This window comes from Anser brachyrhynchus (genome assembly GCF_964034855.1).
Source record: "Anser brachyrhynchus genome assembly, chromosome: 2".
NCBI classification, from domain to species: domain Eukaryota; kingdom Metazoa; phylum Chordata; class Aves; order Anseriformes; family Anatidae; genus Anser; species Anser brachyrhynchus.
The window spans coordinates 30,330,248-30,350,844 of record NC_137695.1 but is presented as its reverse complement, the minus strand read 5'-3'; the positions used below and the strand labels follow the sequence as shown (position 1 = coordinate 30,350,844).

The following is a 20,597-nucleotide window of genomic DNA, read 5'->3' as shown; positions in this document are numbered from 1 at the left end:
TTGATATTATGCTAGATCCAGTTCAACTAGAAATCAGTTAAAAGTAACATTTTTTCAGTAGGTTTAAAAAGAGAAGGCTTCCTAAAGGCAAGAGTACACATTAAGGCCCTGGTCTGGCAGTCTATACTCACTTATCAAAGCACATAAGCCAATGATTTTACTCCTGACACATATGAAAAATCCTACTAAAAGAGATTTAAGCATTTACTTAAAGAAAAATAAATGTACAGTTGTGGTCTTTAATTGGGCCCAGGAAAATGAAAGCTGTAAATGAAAATTCCATGTAGAAGGAACACTTCATTAACAGCTTTGGAAAGATCATCTGCATTCTTTACTTGTCGCAAATTCTCTCCTTCCTCTCATACTCCTTCAACCTCCACAACAGCTCAGCAGTAAGCAGAAGGATCACTACCAACCCTTTTATAATACTTGCATGGGTGTGAATATGTTTTTCTGAGGAAGAAAGCATCCTTTCTAGAGGAGCAGCTTCCACACAACATAGATGCTCTCACAAGAGTCCTAGACACAGTTCTGTTTACCCAAGCTCAGAGACCTTAAACTTTGTCTGAGTAAACTCATTATTGAGTAAGTAAGTGTCCCCATACAATACTGCCCTAAATGAAAAATATAAGGGGAGATCTGCTCATCTATATGGTGGATGTAATTAGTAACATTGACTTAAACTCTTCTATTGTACACACTGAAGAGATAAAATAAACAAAACAAAAATGCAGAAACATTTGATCCAGACACATTTATCAAAGAATGGAAATGACAGAACAAAAGTATAGTAATGAGTGTCATAGTCCAAAGTACAGAATCACAGCTAATTTGCAAAGCTGTTAACATTTACTCTCCTATTTAAAAAGTCTAGCATATTCAAAAACTTTAAGGGGAGAAAAAATCCAATAACACTTGATGATTCATTAGTTTGAGAGGCATACATGTTCTTGTTAAGACAAGTAACGCTTTGGTCCCAAATCCTTCTTCAGTTTTATTGATTTGCCAGAAATCGTAACCCTGGCACATTTTATACTTAACACCGAAGTGCTCTGAACAAGGTGGGAAGATAGGTTAAACAATTAGTATGTGATATTTATATTGAATTGATCCTACAGTTTTGTAATACAGATCAGTGATCAAATGTTACATTATGATAATGTGGCCACATCAAGTTATTCATCCTGTTCAGAAAGCAAATACAATATTAATACTTCTGTATTAATATTTTGAAAAATTGATAGGACATATGGCAAATATTTGTGTGCAGGTTTGTTAGGGAACAGCTTTCCACATACAGATGCTCTGATATATTAACCATCTAAACAGTACCCTTTCGTAGAAGGAAGAAAGTATTACAGAATGTACAACTTTACTTCCTTTGTAAACCCACTCAAAAAAAAAAAAAAAAGTTGAAATCTGCCTTGCAGTCACTAGACTTTCCTTATGAAATTGTTTTATTTTCTGTGAGCCCTCTGCAATGTCTTAGGCACATGAAAAACTTGTGAATGAGAGTTAATACTCAGAAAAAAGAAGCCAGGGACGTCATGGACAGCTCTGCAAATCCACTGGCTCAAAGTCCAACAGAGGCAAAAAACAAACAAACAAACAAGAAAAAAAAATCAAAAAACTGAAACAACAAACAAAAAATAAAGTGCTGTGCACCATCATCTCCTTTGAGAAAGGATAGAGTACATTATATTGTCACTACAGAACTGTGTGCATTAGTGGTCTCCATGTCAAGGATGTAGTGGAGTTAGGAGAGGGACAGAGAAGAGCAAATAACGTATTTAAGGACATGGTGAAGCTGTCTTGACAGAGCGGCAAGACAGTCTCGCAAGTGTTAGGACTTTTCAATTGGAGAGCTAAAGTGAGCAAGGATATAGTATGAGAAAGGCTATGATAAAGGTGACAGGAAAGATCCTAGCAATAAAAGTGGCAAAACCACTGTTCAACAAATCTCACAACACTAGCCAGAACTAGAGTTAATTGCTGAAATTGGATGTCAGCTTGGATATAAGACAGAGCAAAGTACTTCTCTATAGAAAAGATAATGCTTCTGTAATGGGGTCAAACATATTGTTGGAGCAAATACTACGTTCAAGAAGAAAATAAATAAATGGACAAACAGTTTAAAAAGTAGATATCAGAGGAAATAAGTGCGCACAGATACTGTATTATCCCTCATCCATTGATTGTGGATGTTGGAGAGCATACCCAGTTGGTGAGCAGGTTTATGGGCTTCTGCTATTCCAGTGCTGAACAGTGAACAAGATGGACTTATGGATCAGTTCTCATCAAAGGAAGTTTGTTTTGTATTGATAAAGCAGGGGATATCTTACTGCCATGAAGAGTCTTTTTGATTCTAGAAGAGATTTATAGAAATATTTGTGCTTCCTGTTCAAAAGAATATATATAAATATATAGAAAATAATTTTAAAAAATCATATATTTACTTCAGGGCATTGAGTAAAGACAAATTTAAGCCATGCTTCAGCATGCTTTTAAAAGATGTTTTGGGGTATTTCCTACTATTTAAACTCCAAATGATCTAATTCATCTAATACTCAGTATTAGATGAATACTGAATGATGAGCACTGAATACAAAAAGAAAATTATGAAAAAAAAAAACCTAAACTATTCCTCTTTTTTTTTGCTGTTATTTTGACCTTTCATGTTCATTTTCCATTTCTGTTTTCACAGTAGGTTAAAATATGCTTGTCAAGCTATGACATTTTAAGCAGGCATTTTGGAGAGTTTCAATAAAGTTTATTTGAAATTCACTTTTTTTTTTTCCCCCTACAGAATCCTGCTCATAGAGGTTATATGCAGAGTATTAAAAAACAAACAAAAAACAGGAGTATTGTCTAGTCAGGGTAATCTAAATGTTTAAAATTAATTTAAAGTCTTTTAAAACAATCCACAGTCTCATTATTTAAATTTTGGCTAAAAACAGTGAACCATATTCAGAAGACAGACAAAATAGCCAATGTTGTCATTTTATTTCCTGATTAATTTGTTATGGATTATGAAATTCATTCTAAAATACTTGTGTTGAAACAGTTCTGAATAGAGGAAAATGACACCGTTCAAAATGCTTGTAGTTAAATATAGGACTTGTTTTGTTTTAATTCACAACAAAAGATATTCCACACCAAAGATGGTTGTGATTTTTTAAAGCAACTCACAATGTATATTATTTGAAGCTTCCAATATTATTTAGCACCAACATTATAAAATCATAAGATATGAATAAACAGTTGTCAGGAAAAAAAGGTGGGATACTGCAAAATTTCCAAAAAAAAAAAAAAAAAGCATTCCTTCATTTGTTCATAATGCCACTGAAAGTCTATCTTGATTTGTACTTACTTAATCCATGTTGCAGCATTCACCAATCCTCTGAAGCCCTCAAATAACTTTGTGAGCCTTGCTAGAGCCCTTACACAGATCTGTTCACAGGAAAAAGCTTGACAATCAGCCTGATGTTTAATACGTTAGCATTTCGTGAGATGACAAAGTGACCAGTAGTAGATTCAGACTAACAGCTTCATTCATGATCTGTAAGAAAAGACAAAGCTACACAGTCATAAAAATCAGAGATTACTGTTATCTGTGAAGACATTGTCACAGCCAGCAACAGAGATAATGTCAAGTTTAGATCCACTTTAGAGATGTTAGACAACTAAAAACTACATTTTACAGAGAAAGGCACACACACACACAAAAACACAAAATCATAGCACTTATCAAGTTGTATATTGTGTTAGAGATTTGCTCATATGATCAAGTTTTCTCCTACACATACATTTTGCAGGAACAGCTTTACAAACAGCAGCTAATGTGAAATTTAGGTAAAGCAACCATATTAACAGAGCTGCAAAAACAAAAGACACTACTAATTTCTTCTGAAAGCTGAGTTATAACAGCAAGAGAGATCATATAAGAGATAAATAAATAAATTTATAAAATAAAATTTTATAAAATAACAATTTCAGTTGTGTGTATGTAGAGTGTCACAGAAAACAAGGTACTGTCTCATTTGATTTTGTAAAGAGGAAAAAAAAATCAAGAAATACTGCAAACAATTCTGAGGGCCTCTTACCAAAACCTGGAAAGCGTTTGAAAAAATGTATGTCTTTAAGGAGTTTCAATCACCAAGGGCTCAATTTATAAGGAATGCTTAAATAGTCTTTGTGTGGATTCTCATCAGATCAACAAGAATTGGTACGGCATATCTTATTCTCAAGTTCTAGATTCTCATATGGTCACTATGGACAACGGACAAAGTTTTTCCTCTGTGTTACTAGCCTAGCCCATCCCATCCATGTGTAGTAAGATAACACACAAAGTAACCAAGTTATCATATCAGAGCGAAAATGCTATCTGCCAGGAAAAATTGGAGCGACTACACTTCTCACTCCTTGTCTTTTGATCAGATAAAAAGTTTCTGATCTTGCTATCAAAAAAGCTTGCTATTTTTTTCTGAGTTTGCTATCAAAAAAGCCATTTCTGATTAAAACCTTTTCAAGGCCTACCCTTGATAGACCCGAAAGCCTATCACTCTACCCTTGAGTTTGTGCCTTGTATTATTGTTTGGCAATTATGAAAAAATTGGATATTTTGTTTCTCTGTAGCTGAGAGCATAGTTTTCATATTTGATGTTATCGTTAGGTTTATTTATTTTCTTCCTATTCTGCCGAAGGATGAAATCATGACCTTTCTGAAATTTCTCATACATATATAAAGACTCATTCATAAAGGCTTCAGTTCCAGCTTTGCCATTTCGCACTGTCTAAGCAAGCCAAGATCACTGAGTAATAGATTACTTGAATTAAGGCCCCCTCAGTCTTCTGTTAGAGATTTCAGTGACAAAGTTTTCATTAGTGCTGGTACTTGGACCAACCTAGATCTTTCACAGATTATATGAAACGTTAAATCATTAGGCCTCAGAACAGTTATTCGTCCAGCTTTGTATACATAATAAAACTCCCTATGCATAATAAAAACTACATATACAAACTTCATATACATAAACTTCAGTACATAACAAAACCAACAGTGAAACTGGAAGAGTATCACTCACAATAACCAGCAATCCAAATACTTTGTTTCAAGAATCACAAACACAGGTTCAGGTGTTTGGTTCACAAGTTTCTCTCACTTGGTTGGAGCAAGGATTTATGGACTTTTTATATATATTTTTCTCTGTGGAACATCTGGTTAATCTGGGGCAGAAAGGCAGAAACTTCCAGCATCAGAAAATTTTGCAGAGTTGTAATATTTTTTTCAACTAAAAAATCATCTAACTTTTAAAAACAGCTCTAAACATATCACTATCACATTTTGTATCCTCATAAAGATACATAAATGCACAGAGCATATACCTGGTATCTTTCAAAGTAAAGATACCAGAATTATATTTGATACCAGAAGTATCAAAGTAAAGAGAAGTTATTCAGCAAAATCAGGGGAAAGTGTTATATAAAGAGAAACAACACATCAAGGTAAACAGGTAAAAAATGAACACCCAAGGCTTTAGGGGACTTAATTTTAATGTAGTGTTTCCGTGTGCACTTTGCAGGAAGCAGTGCCACTTATTAAAATATACTCTTTGGGTTAGTCATATCTTAGGAGTTAATAGGGAATTAATCATCTGTACACCAGGGGAGAGTGGTTTGATCAATACAGAAAGTATAATCTTCACTAAGGCAACACATCTAATAAGTACATCTAGAATAAAATTCCTTCATGCAGTGACTCATTTCTCTTAAAACATGAAACCAGTAAGCATTAGAATCCTTTTGGAGTGAGAGTGATCTCAACACTTCTGACTGGTCTAACCAAAGTGTAACCATCTATACATCTACAGATATGCAATAAGCACATCTAATACATTATTAACACAGAGTAAAAATAATAATGGAACAAGAATTAATCTTTCATGAGCAATATGAAGGTTTGGTGTGGTACAAAAAAAAAAAAAAACAAAAAAAAAAACTGCATTTATCTAAATTAACAGAGTTAGACATTAATATCTAACTCTTTATTATATTTATTATATTTAATAGATATCTCTCACTGCGAGAGCAAATATTGTAAATTGTGTTCATAGTTTTGATTTTTACATTAATTTAATTGATACATTCTGAGAAAGGAGTTATTAGATCTCAGAATTGTGATGTAAGCCCAAAGTTCTCCTTTGATTCATTCTCCCATTTATCTTTTATTTTTGATAGATGGACAGGACCATAAGTTGGATTAGAAATTGAAGACTGGCAGTAAGACCACAGTTTATTTACTATATCTAAAAAAGAATTTACAATTGTATGGGCAAGTTATTCCTTGAATTGACTAGGGGTTGTCAAGTAGTCAGAGAAGTTACCCTGTTGATAATGATTACCCTGGGAACTACTAATAAACTCTAATACTCTGATAAACTGTATCACTCTCTGATGCACATTCCATATTTTGTAATGACCAAGGAAGAGGAAAGAAGTGTAAATGTTGAAAGTTACTTAGAGGGTTACAAATCAGAAAGGCAATAAAGCCACATTTTTAAACTGTTACCACACTCTCATGTCTTGTGAACCCATTTCACCTAATAGAGATTGCTTTGGTGGAACTGATTTAGTATATGCAGATGACTTATTTTGCATTTTTTCATAGAGAAAGTAGAGGGACATGGATAACAAAGAAGAAACCATAAAGCAAGTTTAGAAGCTCAGAGCTGTACTTCCACCTGCCTTGTCAAGACCAAAACTCTCAGATGCTTCCACAGAAGTAGGTAAAGCTTCCCTGTTACAGAGGAATCACTTGGTGTCTACTCAGTTTGACATATCGATGATGAAACTTAGAAATACTGTTCTATGTATACTTAATTAAAAATACATCTGTTATTGCTTCCAGTGTCTTTTTGATCTCCTGCCATTCCACTACATATCGTTCCAATGGAAATTCACCGTCTCTGCCAGACCTCTGATATAGTCATCCCCTGCCAACTATTTCCAAAAGCTTACCAAGAAATCCTGCATGGATCTTCCCCACATTAATTTTTAAATTTATTCATCCTTGACACAACTGTATGTTACTAAAAATATTCAGACAACATATGAGTAAGAAGTAGTAGTACAAACACGGGAAAACAAACACTTGAAGATGACACAGGCACAACATGTATCAGATTTACCTGTACTTCAAGATTTTTAAGGAAAAAGCAAAAGGAAGAAGATTTGGAGATTGAAATGAAGGTCTCTGATCTATCACTGGAAACAATTACATTAGGACAACTGTGCAGCACTTGTCTCTATCTGTTCACCCAGTGCAAGGACAGGTAACCTGTTCATCTAGCAGACAGGGAAACATCAGAGATTGCAGTTTGTGTGTTAAAGAAAACACTGAAATCCTTAATTTGACCGAATGAGCTGAACTATAAACTGTGGAGATTTATCTGCTCTATATTAATAGCCAAGACAAGTCTGGAAGCTCTGAAGGTAGTGTGGGTAGACAAACAAATAAAGGAACTACTATGGCTATCTAAAAAGGAAAGTTATTCAGAGTCATAAATGGTAGAGATGAAGACTTTGCCCTCACATCTCAGACAGCTCAGATTTGCTATGCAAAGCAAGAGAGTTTTATGCCAGGGGAAAGTAATGATATGGGGGGGATTAAAAAAAAAAAAAAAAGCCTGTCGTTGCACTTTAGTTAAGTTAGTTTTGGAAGACTGCAAAGGAAGAAGAGATCTGAAAAACAAGTCATAAATCAGAGTTTACCATTCCAGAGACATATATGCCAAATTACTCCACTGTCTTACTGTATTTTACTGAAATTTATATTATCAAATATTCCTAATATCTTTGTGGCAGTGCTGTTTAGGAAATAGGTAAGAAAGGATCTTAAAAAGAAACTCAAACTATTTGTAAAAATTAAGACTATTGTGAGCATATAAGCACCTCTCCCTGGGTGATCTGTTTGTTCCAATGATACAAATACTTCTACACCATCTGTGCTTCACCTCTTCAAACATTCTTAGTCATGATTTAAACAGATATATTTATCATCATATGCTAGTTCTTAAATGTTTAACAGTCCCAGACAATTTTCTGTAATGCACTCTTGAAGACAACTGTGGCTGGGTTGCTCCTTCAGAGATGCCCAGCCAGGGAGCCAAGTTGCAACTCATGAGCAATTCAGATCTATTTTAGTACTGACACTGTGTTACATGACAGGCAAGGAAGGCTGTGCTAGAATGGCAGATGCCAACAAAATTGAATCAGACAGGAAAAAGCAAGCACTGCTATTGACTTTCATGTACACAGCATGTGCTCTGGTTTGCAGGCTTGTAAAGAACAGAGATTTTTGGAATGTGGAAGACTAGCAGTACCTGACATTGATAGGGTGGATTTTTATTTATTTTTTTATTATTTGCAATGACATCAGGATGCATCCATCTATACTGCAGTGATATGCAAGGAAACAGTGTGATTCTTACAGTGGGTTAAGTTATAGAAGAAAGATGCTACATCATGAAAATGTAAAGCGTGATACCGAGATACTATACTCTACATAGAATTATTTGTGGATACCTGTAGATAGATAGCTTCATTTCATCCCATAATTTCCACTGAAACTAGATAAACAGTACCATATTATTCTGTTTCTTGTATCCCCCCTTTAGGTAGTGGAAGGCTGGAATAAAGTCTTCTCACAGCCTTCTCTTCTCCAGATTGAACCACCCCTATTCTGATCATCTTCACAGTCCTCTGTACTCACTGCAACAAGTCCAGGTCTTCAGGTGTTGGAAGAACAGAGCTGAACACAGTACTCTACATAGGATCTCACAAGAACAGGGTAGAAAGGGTGAACCACCTCCCACAACCTGCCTGCCACGCTTCTTTTGATGTAGCCCAGGGTACAGTTGGCTTTCTGGACTGCAAGTGAACACTGTTGGTTCATGTTGAGCTTCTCATTAACCACTACACTCAAGTCCTTCTCCCCAAAGCTGTTTTCAATCCATTCTCCATCCAGCCTTTACTTTGGATTGCCCTGACCCAGGTGTAGCAACCTTGCACTCAACCTTATAGAACTTCATGAGTTTCACATGGGCTTAAGCTTGTTGAGGTCCCTCTGGATGGCATCCCTTCCCTCCAGCATGTCAACCACACCACACAGCTTGGTGCTATTGGCAAACTTGCTGAGGATTCACTTGATCCCACTATTCATGTTGCTGACAAAGATGTAAACAGTGCTGGTCCCAATACTGACCCCTGAGGAATGCCACTCGTCACTGGTCCCCACTTGGATATCAAGCCATTTATCACAACTCTGAGTGTGACCACCCAGCAAAATCCTTATCCACTGAGTGATCCATCCATCTCCAATTTAGAGACAAGGATGTATTGTGGGATAGTGTCAAATGTTTTGCACACGTCTAGGTAGATAACATCAGTTGCTCTTCCCTTATCTACCAATGCTGTAACTCTGTCATAGAAGGCCACCAAATTTGTCAGGCACAATTTGCCCTTAGTGAAGCCATGTTGGCTGACAATAGCCACCTCCTTATTTTCCACGTGCCTTAACATAGTCTCTAGGAGCACCTGCTCCATGATCTTGCCAGGCACAGAGGTGAGACTGACTGGCCTGTAGCTCCCTGGGTCTTACTTTTTTCCCTTTTTATAAATGGTGATTATGTTTCCCCTGATAGGACAAGGGGTAATAGCTTTAAACTGAAAGAGGGTAGGTTTAAGTTTTCATCCACAAGTTCATTACCAATGATAATCCTGACTGCAAGCTCATCAAAGAGACTAGGATATGTGAAGTGAGGCCATGTGGCCAGTTTAGATATGCCTCCCTAAAGGGAAGAAAAATGTACCAAGACTAAGAAGTCCTCATCCCCACTAAAGTTTACTTATGTTGGATGTTCCATTGCAAAGTACCATCCCAAGTACTGCAGCTCCTGCATGCATGACAGGTGCTGTACTTCCCAGAAGACCAGGACTGTCAAGATCAAGTTCTACTGTGATGACAGAGAAACCTTCACCAAGAGTGTCATAATGATACAGTCCTGCTGATGCAACCACAACAGTACACATGCAAATGAAGCTTATCCCTACTACAGACTAGTCAATGACATTCGCAAATTTAGGGACTAAGTTGTGTTGCAGGTGGGATACTAAAGAGAATTCTGAAGTGACCAGCCATGAAGAAAGGACATTTTATGGCAGTGGTGCCTTGTCCATTTGAGGGCAATATTATTATTTGTTTAAATGTATATTTTAATGCATATAAGCCTATGGGGCCTAATAGCATTCATTTCAGGAGTTTACAAGAGAAAAGTCCTCTTCAATGAACTTAATTTCATTTTATAACAAGGTCACCCAGCTAGTTGACCACGGGAAGCCAGTTGATGTATTTTTTTTTTTTTCTAATTTTATTTTAGCTAAGCTTTCAACACTCTTTCTCACAATATCCTTCTGGACAAAATGTTTGGCATACAGCTAGATAAATACATAACATGATGGATGAACAATCAGTTGAAAGATCAGGCTCAACGGGTTATAGTAATTGGGGTTATATCAGACTAGCAGCCAGTCACTAGTGGGGTTACATGGGGCTCCATTTTAGGGACAGTCCTCTTTATTGTCCTCATAAATGACTTGAATGCAGGACTTGAAGTTATACTAGGTATGTTTGCAGACAGAACTAAATTGGGAGGAGTTGTTGACTCCCCCAAGGGTAGAGAGGACTTGCAGAGAAATCTTGATAAATTAGAGGGCTGGGGAATCACCAAAGAGAGCAAGTGCCGCATTCTGCACCTGAGAGGGGATTACCCTGGATATACATACAGACTGGGGGACCAGCCACAGAAAGGAATCTGGGAGTCAATGCTAAGTTGAATATGAGTTGACAGTGTGCCCTAGCAGCCAAAAGTGCCAACCGTATCCTAAGGTGCATCAGGGATGGTATTGCTAGATGTCTGAGGCAAGGGATTGTCCTGCTCTGGTGCTGCCTCACCTTGAGTACTGTGTGCAGGTTTTGGGATCCACAATTTAAGACACACATAAAACTGTTAGTGAGTGTCCAAAAGTGGGCTACAAAGATGGTGAAGAGTCTAGAGAGGAAGATGCTTGAGGAGCAGCTGAAATCACTTGCTTTGTTCAGCCTGGAGAAGAGGAGACTGAGGGGAAACCTCACTGGGGCCTACAGCTTCCTCACAAGGTGGGCAGAGGGGTAGGCGCTGATCTTTTCTCTCTGGTAACAGCAACAGGAACCAAGGGAATGAGGGAGTGGCATGGAGCTACAACAGGGGAGGTTCAGATTGGGTGTAAGGAAAGGTTTCTTCACTGAGACAAGCAGCAAGCCTGATAGAGTGCAAGAAGCATTTGTACAATGCTCTCAGACTTATGGTCTGATTTTTGGGTAGTCCTGTGCACAGCCAGGAGTTGGGCTCAATGATCCTTGTGGGTCCCTTCCAACTCACAATATTCTATGATTCTATGCTTTACTACTTGGAAGAACAAGATGGTTGAAAAATACATTCATTTAAACACCAAAAAATATTTTTATCTTTCTTTTTCATCCACAAGTTCAAAAAATTCTCTTTCTTTCAACTGCTTTTTTTAAAACCTTTGAAGCTTAGCAATGTGGTCAATGCACTGAAGAAAGACACTAAAATGTTAAATCTGATGTTTCAAAGAGGGCCTATTCCATGCTGATTAGAGTTTCTTTAAATGGAAGTCCCAAACTTGAAGAAAATGAGTGAGCATTATTCACTGGGAGAAATGAACTGGGATACCCCCCTTACCTCATTTTCAAGTACAAAGCAAAGGTAGGAAAGGTTTCTGAAACTTCTGGTCCTCTAAATACAGAAGAAAAACAGAATTTGCAATGCAACACTGTCACCAGAGATTCTATATAAGCTAACCTAGTGAAAGGATATGTCATTTGCCAAAATTTTGGTTAATCTTAATGACCTCCACCTCCTACTCCCCCAAATTTTTCAGGGGCCCTAATAGCAAGTCCCTCATTCTGAGGGCGAGCTGCTCATAAGATTGATGCTACAGCATCTGGTGCAGTTTGTGTCTTATTCACACAGTAGGATGGCATGACAATAAGAGATCCTTAATACCACCCAGCTATAAGCAGACACACTTGTATCCATAACACTTCTGAAAAGGCTTTAGTGGCTCACTTGAGTTCAATTAACCCGTTTTTAGTCATCTCTGTCCAGACTTACAAGTGAAGCTTCTTAGAACTTTGTAAATCCTGAGACTAAGAAGCAGCAATTTCTGTCTTTGTCTATTATTACTGTATTACTTTACAGCCTGACTTTATGAGAATTCTCTCCTTTGCCTCCCATCCCTCCTTCAGAGTGGGAATGAGAAAGAGCAAGAGAGTAATTAAATAAATCCTAAAAATCAGAAGCATAGCATTTCCTTCAGTTAACTTTATGAATTTATACTTTACCAAGCAGAAAAATATATCTTGAAATACAGCCAATATTTATAATCTTAACTCCCGTTCTAACAATTTTGCTTAAAAGTTCTAACTGCAGATGTTTGGTGTTTTTTTTTTCTCTCTACATTTTAAAAAGTTGTTTGCTCTATGCTTGTTGCATTAGACTAACTTTGCTGATGTACTGAGTTCCATTACACATGCACAAAAGTACAATATCACCTCATAAAATACTTCCAAGCTTCATCGTCTGAGTAAAGATATGACAAGGCTGTTTATCAGTAGGTAATAAGACAGATAATTTAACTGTACAAGCTCTAATTGGTCTAATTCACTAACTGACCTCTCACCACTTGATTCACTAGTACAATTGAGCTCTGATAAAGCCTTTAATTGTAAATTGCACACAGCTGTGAGCTGCTTCTCACGCTGGCACAAAAACACTATCATCGACTGTTTCATCTCTGCGACCTGCTAATTTGGAGCATATGTAACTGTTTTTAATGCTGAAGGCTTGACATACCACAAACAGCAGATGTTGCAGCTGCCCCTGAGACGCTTTATTTAATTCAATTACGTCTTTTGGAGATATGTAAAAAAGCTAGGCAAGATGAGAGAGGGCAGGAGAATGTTAAAAATGGAGCCCCTGGTTGAGGCCCAGGTGGCTCGATAGGCAAATGATTGGGTGAATGTCTAAATGATCTTTTTAATTGAGTAGACTGACGGCTAATCAGGGTCATGAAGTGTTATCACACTGATGAGCTGAGTGGAGCCCTGGGCTGCTCTGCAATTAATGCTGCTTTTGTGAAAGGAGAAAAAAGGAAGATAATGTATACCATCTGGCAATTGTTTATGATAAAAGCAGCAGTTTGCTACAAATTCAAGTTAAATGCTATTCATAACATTATTTCTTCTGCTGCTGTGGAGGGCAAGGACATAGAGCCTAGGCCTTTGTCTGACTTTCTCATTCTCTTTCAACAAGCAAAACATTCATTTGCTTCCACGTGTGTTGTTATTAATTATTCGCCTGCTTGCTAATATATGTCCCAAATGATGCTCTCTTTGAAATACCATGAACAAGTCCAACAATCTACATTTTGGATGCTTCATGCCAAAGCATCCGATTAGAGGAAAACAAAGCAAGGGTCTCAACTTGTAGCTAAAAGCTGGAGAAAACAAGTCAGTGTTTTGTTGGTGGTGGGTTCCCCCGCCTCCTCATCTCATTTTAAAGAGCTTGCCTCTTTGGCAGACACATGTAAGTTTCAGAAAAGAGCATGTTTTTGAGAAAAAAGGGGAAAATTTGAAGTCTGTGAATGCCTGTGAAGAGAGTTTTATCTTGGCATAAGAAGGCAAGATTTTACAAAAGAGAAAAACAGTCAAGCAGTGATCCAAGGATGTTCTTGGGACTTGACCCTCTAGCAAGGTATGGAGAAATAGACAAATACTAATGATAGGATAGCTCAGAACTAAAAACCAACAGTCCTATAAATAGAACACTATTCTGCTATTAGATACAGGGATGTGACAAGTGAAAAAAATAATAATCCTGACAAGTATTCTTTAGGTTTAAACTTAGTTGCAAGACAGAAATAATACTGCTCGTGGCCTGCCTAAAAAGGACAGCCAGCAATCAAGTTAGAGAAAATTTAACAATATATAGTATCACTTGAAAATACCTGGGGACAAAAGCATGAAACTTTGGATTATAACTTAGATGTTAAGAATTTATTTCTTGCTTAGAGATTAATTCTGAGAATCAAGTGATTCAGATTGCCTTTCTAGTTGTGTTACAAATATATTATATGTCCTTAAACAAAGCACATAGCTTGCATATGTTTCATCTAACAAATTAATAAAACAGTAATTCTTTAAAAACAGCAGTATATACAAAGTTGATCATAATTAGGAAATATTCTGTTTAAAAGTTGCTTTAAAACTTAAAGTGAAAGCAACAGAGGTTTTGGCCCTGCCAGAGAGGATAGAAGGAACCAAATATTTTATTTTATTTTATTATTTTATTTTATTTTATTTTTAATGCTTGGAAGAGTTGACAGTACATTTGGGGTATTAGCAGTTTCATTGTATTTTACACCTTTTTACCCTGGGGCTTAGTTTAAGAATTTGTCATGTATTTCTTCAAAGGAAGATGCCACTGGACTGCAGTCTAGTAAAGGAAACATAGTCTCAGAAGCAAACGACATCTCAGCATCAGCCTAAAGCTTAGGTGTTAAGACTTTCTGTTAGCTTTTGGGTTCTGTAGAGGACAGACAAAATATACCACTCACTACTTGTTATCAATTGGTATTTTCTGTCCTTAGTAACTACTGTATACTTCAGATGCAAAAGCAGTAATGTTTATAGGAACCATATATTTACATCAGCATATAGAAGACAAGAATATATTACTTTAAGGATTTCACTCTGCAGTTTTCGTGCTTAAACCATGCTTTCATTCAAACTTCTAGCTATGGTTAACAGACAGAGCTATAAATATACATTGCAGCCTCCTTACTTTCCACCTCCTCCCTACTCTCTGTCCAGATACTGCAGTGTTTAGAACTGGCTGGGAAGCTGTTTTCTCAATCAATGGAAGTTTTTACAAGATTCTGTAAATTTTCTTCTTTTGAACCAGGAGAACAACAAAAACAAATCAAATAAAAAGGAAACAAAGGGGAAAAAAGGTGGGATGGGGAGTAGGAAAAGAAATTCGGAAGAGTAAAGCACATTCCACAACAGTGTGTATATATATATATATATATATTAATACTAGTGAAGAGACCCTGAGCTACAGCTGACTTAATCAATGTGGCACAAGGTACAGTGATACTACCAGAAACCTACCACACTACCACAAATAGGCAGAAAAAAGAAAACAGCATGATTTTGAACTAGTATACTGAAATCCTTAGCACAGGCAAATTGTGTAGGTCCAGCAGAAGACTGGCTGACACAACCATACTGCTTCCAGATTTTGGTTAGTCCATGCCTACTCTGTAGGCTAGCAATATAATTCTCCATTCTACATGTAGACACGCAGTCGTGGCCTCTTTGTGCAACAACCCCTGAATTACCTGTTGAAGTGGTTCTATAATATTTAGTGACATAAAGACACTTCAAATTTACTCAGTTCAAATTTACTCAGTTCACAGATTTAAATATTCTAAATGAGCCAGGTGAATAATGGGTCTTACTCCAGTGCACTTGTCTTCTCCCTGATCAGAAATTCTTGCCTTATTGTAATAGGTACATATGATCTCGGAAAAAAGTTTAAAAGTTTCACTTTCAGCAAACTGCATATTCCAAAGGAATATTTCATAAGAAAATTCCCAACTGTTTCTGTTCAACATCAGCTGTTAAGAAGGTTACTGAATCACCATTGTACTGGTACCAACTATATATATATGTTTATTATCATTATTTATTTATTTTTTGTACTGGACAACTGAAGAAAAATATTGTCCTACTTTATTTTTCAAAAAGGACAGAAAGAGAAAATACTAGGAAGAAATGCTGTGATAATAATGTGTTGTGAGTTGTGTTGGGAAGAAGTGCCTGCTGAGGGTGTTTTGACAGTGCAGAGTTATCAGATATCATAGCAGGCAGCTACTCTTGTTAAGATGATGGAGTCAGAAACATTACTCTAACATTGTGCTTTAGAAGACAGCTGAAAATAATACTTACGATACTCTTTGTGGCACTTTGAAATCATTGTATTAAGCTCAGAATTATGGATGAGCTCTGCTTTACGTTAGTTTAATAAAGGTATCATGCTCTTTCTCTCAGATGAGTGTTAGACACAATAAAAATGAAACATTCTTTCCACGATTTAATATACTAGTTGAGATATCTTCTGTAATCAGAGTTTCCTATTCCCTTTCTTATTTTTCAGATACAGACTAATGTAAAATCTTTACACATAAAAAAGAATTTGTGGTAATATTTCCACTTATTTTTGGAAGAGTTGAAGAGTTCTTTATTTTTATACACATATTATGAAGCAGCATATAAATTCTACTGTTTTAATACAGTTATGGTGTGACAGATTTTTCTTTTTTAGGTTGATTGGGACAGCGTAAGTAATTGCATTTTCATTTTGATTATCAGACCTAAAAAATTAAAAAAAAAAAAAAAAAAGCTTTTGTAGTGAAACAGATAATTTGTTTCAGCTCAAACAAAGAAAAAGAGGTAGAGTGACTCTGTCTCAGCACTCTGGGCAGTCCCCTAGAAATGTAAACTTGAATTCTAGCTCCTATATCCAGGAATATTTGAATCCTTCATAAAACTATTTCAATACAAGAGACTGAGAGAGAACTATCTTGAAATATTCCCTTCCAAAAACTGGGTCCAGAGTCTTGTTTCTATACAAATAAAGAGTGGCATTATTACTCCTCCTTCCTTCATCTCACCTGAAAGATAAATAATTTAACTATTGAACTGTTTTAGCTTTTAAAGGAAAACTGCTAATTTTCACTTACTTTTCTATTTCTAGATCCTCATGTATGATATTTTTGTTATCTTAAAAATAAGCTTAAGATGTTCTACTGCCACAAAGACTCACCTTTACAATCCTGTAAGCATGTCTCTTTTGAGAAGAATGCAAAAATCTCATCCAGGCAATTAAAACACTGTATATTTTGTCAGTAAAAATATGAATATAGATTTATGAGATTTTAGGATTTCATTGAAACAGCATTAACCATTCAAGTACCTCTTAATGTTGCTTCTTAGAAGGCAAGTACTGTAAATCTTTATTAAAAAAATCACTGTTTGAAACAATGACTTACAGACTTTTTGAGGGATAAAGGATCTGAAAAGTAATGTTACTTTGCCTTCAGTTCAGAATTCATTATTGTGTTCATTTTGTTTCCATCCAAAGGCTTGCTATGTGATTCTTAAGTAGTAATACAAATAATTAGCAAAACGAAATAAGGGGTTTGGGTTTTGGTTGGTAAGGGCTGTAAGGCTTCCTTGAATAGGTTTTGACATGCTTTTCATGTGGCTGGAGAACAGAGCAGGACATAGTTTATAACCTATATCTGTCCTATGGGTTCATCAAATGCACTTTTTGTGGCCCAAAGGCAAAAGAGAAAGCAGTCATTACTCTGGAAAGGACCCTTCCTCTTTCAATTCAGCATCTCTAACAGCCACAAATTTTCTCCAGATAGTGGAGCAACCAATACCCTGATGCTAAAACTACCACTGCATTTGGCTATAGCAGAGCCAGAGTGTTATATAAGCAAGCCATTTCAGCAACATAGTGTTCTTACACAGTGGACTGAATTCCAGGGGCACAGTAAAACACATGTAAATTCCTGCTAGATACAATATCTTCCCTAGGTAAAAGCACAGTGATTGGGAAATGTAAGGTAGACTTACACTGCAGCTCCTCTGAACCTGAGAAAGGAAACAACATTTTGCGATGTTTTTGGCCAAATTTACTTACTTAGAAATGTGAACTTTCAAAGTGAACAGAAATGCCAAATTATGAGGAAATATTTATGCTGTCTATTTTCAGGAATCTAACTTAGTTTGTTGGAATAATATTCCAGAAATCATAGAATCACAGAATGGTCTGGGTTGAAAAGGACCTTAAAGATCATCTGGTTTCAAACCTCCTGCTCTGGGCAGGGTTGCCAACCACTAGAGCAGGCTGCCCAGAGCCGCATCCAGCCTGGCCTTGAATGCCTCCAGGGATGGGGCATCCACAACCTCTCTGGGCAACCTGTTCCAGTGCCTCACCACCCTCTGTGTGAAATGCCTATGTCCTTCTGCTTAGTGTAGATGCCTAACGTTATCCTACTTTAGGCTCCTAAATAGGATGATATTCAGAACAACTACATTAGATTGCACAAATATTCCCCATGGGGTCAAAATCCAAAAGATAGCTTTAAAAAACCTTGGTTGCTAAGTTTACATATTCATCCAACGAATTTAAATTGGGTGGAAAAAGGCCAATTATGTTTTGCAGAGTACAATATTAAAATAAATACATGAACAAAAATATCCAACTGTAAACACAGATTGATATAACTCAGACCATTCTAATCACTCTTGGAAACTTGAGTCTCATACAGGACTTATAAACTGTGTCATCATGACAAAAAGCACCCCTGGATTCTGGAGTTTTCTACTGAGTCTGTTTTAAGTTTAGGCTAAAATAAAAGGGAACTCTTTTCAAAGCCACAACAGTTAGATGTCTTAATCCAGAAGTGAACACCTGAGATGATATTTTAAGAGCTTTCTTAGCTACCCTGGGAAGATTCCGAAAGCCTATAAAAAGGGAGAGGCAGAATTCAACTGATGGTATCTAAATGTGGTTTTGTAACCTATGTAAGACAATTTAAGATTGTTCTTCTGCCAAAAAGGATATTCACAACTTCACACTACCCCATGGCCATATATTTTGTTGTATTTTTCCTGTGCTGGAACTAAGCAAAATGCAAAAGATTTTGCAGGGTTATTTTTCACTTAGTTTTTAGGGACATGCATGAAGGAAGGTAGGAGTGCTATGACCTTCCAAGGTACTTCTACTGTTGAAGAAAACAAAGAAATAGTTGCACATTGCTGGTGACTGCTTACTTTTGGAGCTCAAATTTTCCTATGATTCTTGGAACTAGCTAGTTTTTCAGAGGTGCTATTAAGTATGTATTAGGTATCCTAATTAGGTTGCATGCATATTAAATGTATATTAGATATTTTTGAAGCTTTCTAGGTATTCAAGACAATGTGGACACTGTTACATACATATGTTGAATTTAATCCTTAGAAATCAAGATTCTCAATGTTGATTTAGGCATTTGCTAAAATTCACAGGTAACATGATTTCTAAGTCACATAAAAAGGGGAGGGGAATAAGAAGGATCTAAAATGTGGATAGGTACCTAATGAGAAATTCCAAACTGTTTGTGTGTCTATCTTCAATTCTGAGGTAGAGTGAAAATTTCTCCAAAATGCCTATTTCCATTTTCAAGTGTGATACCTTTTAAAACTGATCTTTATAATCTTTCTTAAAACAACAGTAGCAGTTCAACATTTTTTCCTTTTGATTTTTACCTTATTCTGCAAGAAACGACAATACTCAGTTTTATCATTGCCTTACAAGACATCTCTCTTCTCATAAAGCAAATGAAATATTTCTCCTCACCATTTTCAAAATAAACATATTAATTTTCATTTAAAATTGACTTAAATTTTAGTTCCTTCCATACTATTTTAAATGCCTTTTTAAAGGAAAAAACTAAATAAACAAAACAAAACCAAACAAAAACAAACAACAAAAAACAACACATAGACATATCAAAACAAAATGCTTTATTTAACCTCAAACAACACTTTGACTCCTGCCCCCTTCCCACTTGAATCTGCAAGCTCACCAGGGCAAAAGAATGATCTGTTTTCCAATATAACTTCAGTCTAAGGTCCTTTGCATAGAATATAGTATTTCAAACTGCTTTCAATCAATAACAGCTCAGTTCTAAAAAGCTAACTAAACTTTATGAAGTTTTCTTAATAAAATAAATGGTTATAATTTTCTTCATTCCCTGAAGAAAATATGTGCATTTGAAGTATCTGCTGTTTCAGCATCTCTGCTCTGCCTAAATTTAAATCCCAAATTCTCTTTCATATACCATAGATGAAGCTCAGATACAGGTTACTTTGTTATAATTTGCCTGATGGTTTTAAATTTTTTTTTTACTAAAGACTGGGAATAAAATTTAATTGTAATTAAACACTATAGTATATACACTGCTAACAAGATTGTAACGTATCTCTTATAGGAAACATGTTATTAGTTAGTAGTACGATGTAAGCAATACAGGGCTTGCTTCTACTTTATCCTCAGATGCAAGACCCCCAGCAGTATCCTTTTTCCAGGAGGGCTGAGGCTGTATCGCAGTAACAGAAAGTGTGTTTAGCCAGTATGACCGGGGATGCCCTTATCATGAGTCACTTCCACACAAGACCACTGGTGGAGATCACAGAGGATGAGGTCCTGCAGGGTCCTCTAGTGCTGGTGCAGAGAACATAGGCCCAATATTTATAAGGGTGAATCAAGGCCAAAGCCTTGCATGATTTCTTTTCTGGAAGAAACCAGGAAATAACCAAATTCACATATGGATGTGTTTCCAGACCACAAAATTTTAAA

At 36.3% G+C, this 20,597-nt stretch overlaps 1 protein-coding gene across 2 annotated transcripts in view; it reads right to left on the bottom strand.

Moving 5' to 3' along the window:
• LOC308190308 (uncharacterized protein) overlaps positions 1-20,597 on the bottom strand; it is a 373,068-nt gene that overhangs the window by 53,388 nt on the left and 299,083 nt on the right. For both annotated transcript variants that reach the window (XR_013947059.1, XR_013947060.1), the window contains 2 exons: positions 3,371-3,559; positions 2,218-2,365 (listed from right to left, as the gene is read on the bottom strand). The gene's annotated coding sequence lies outside the window, so the exon portion shown is untranslated. The remainder of the gene's footprint in view (positions 1-2,217; positions 2,366-3,370; positions 3,560-20,597) is intronic.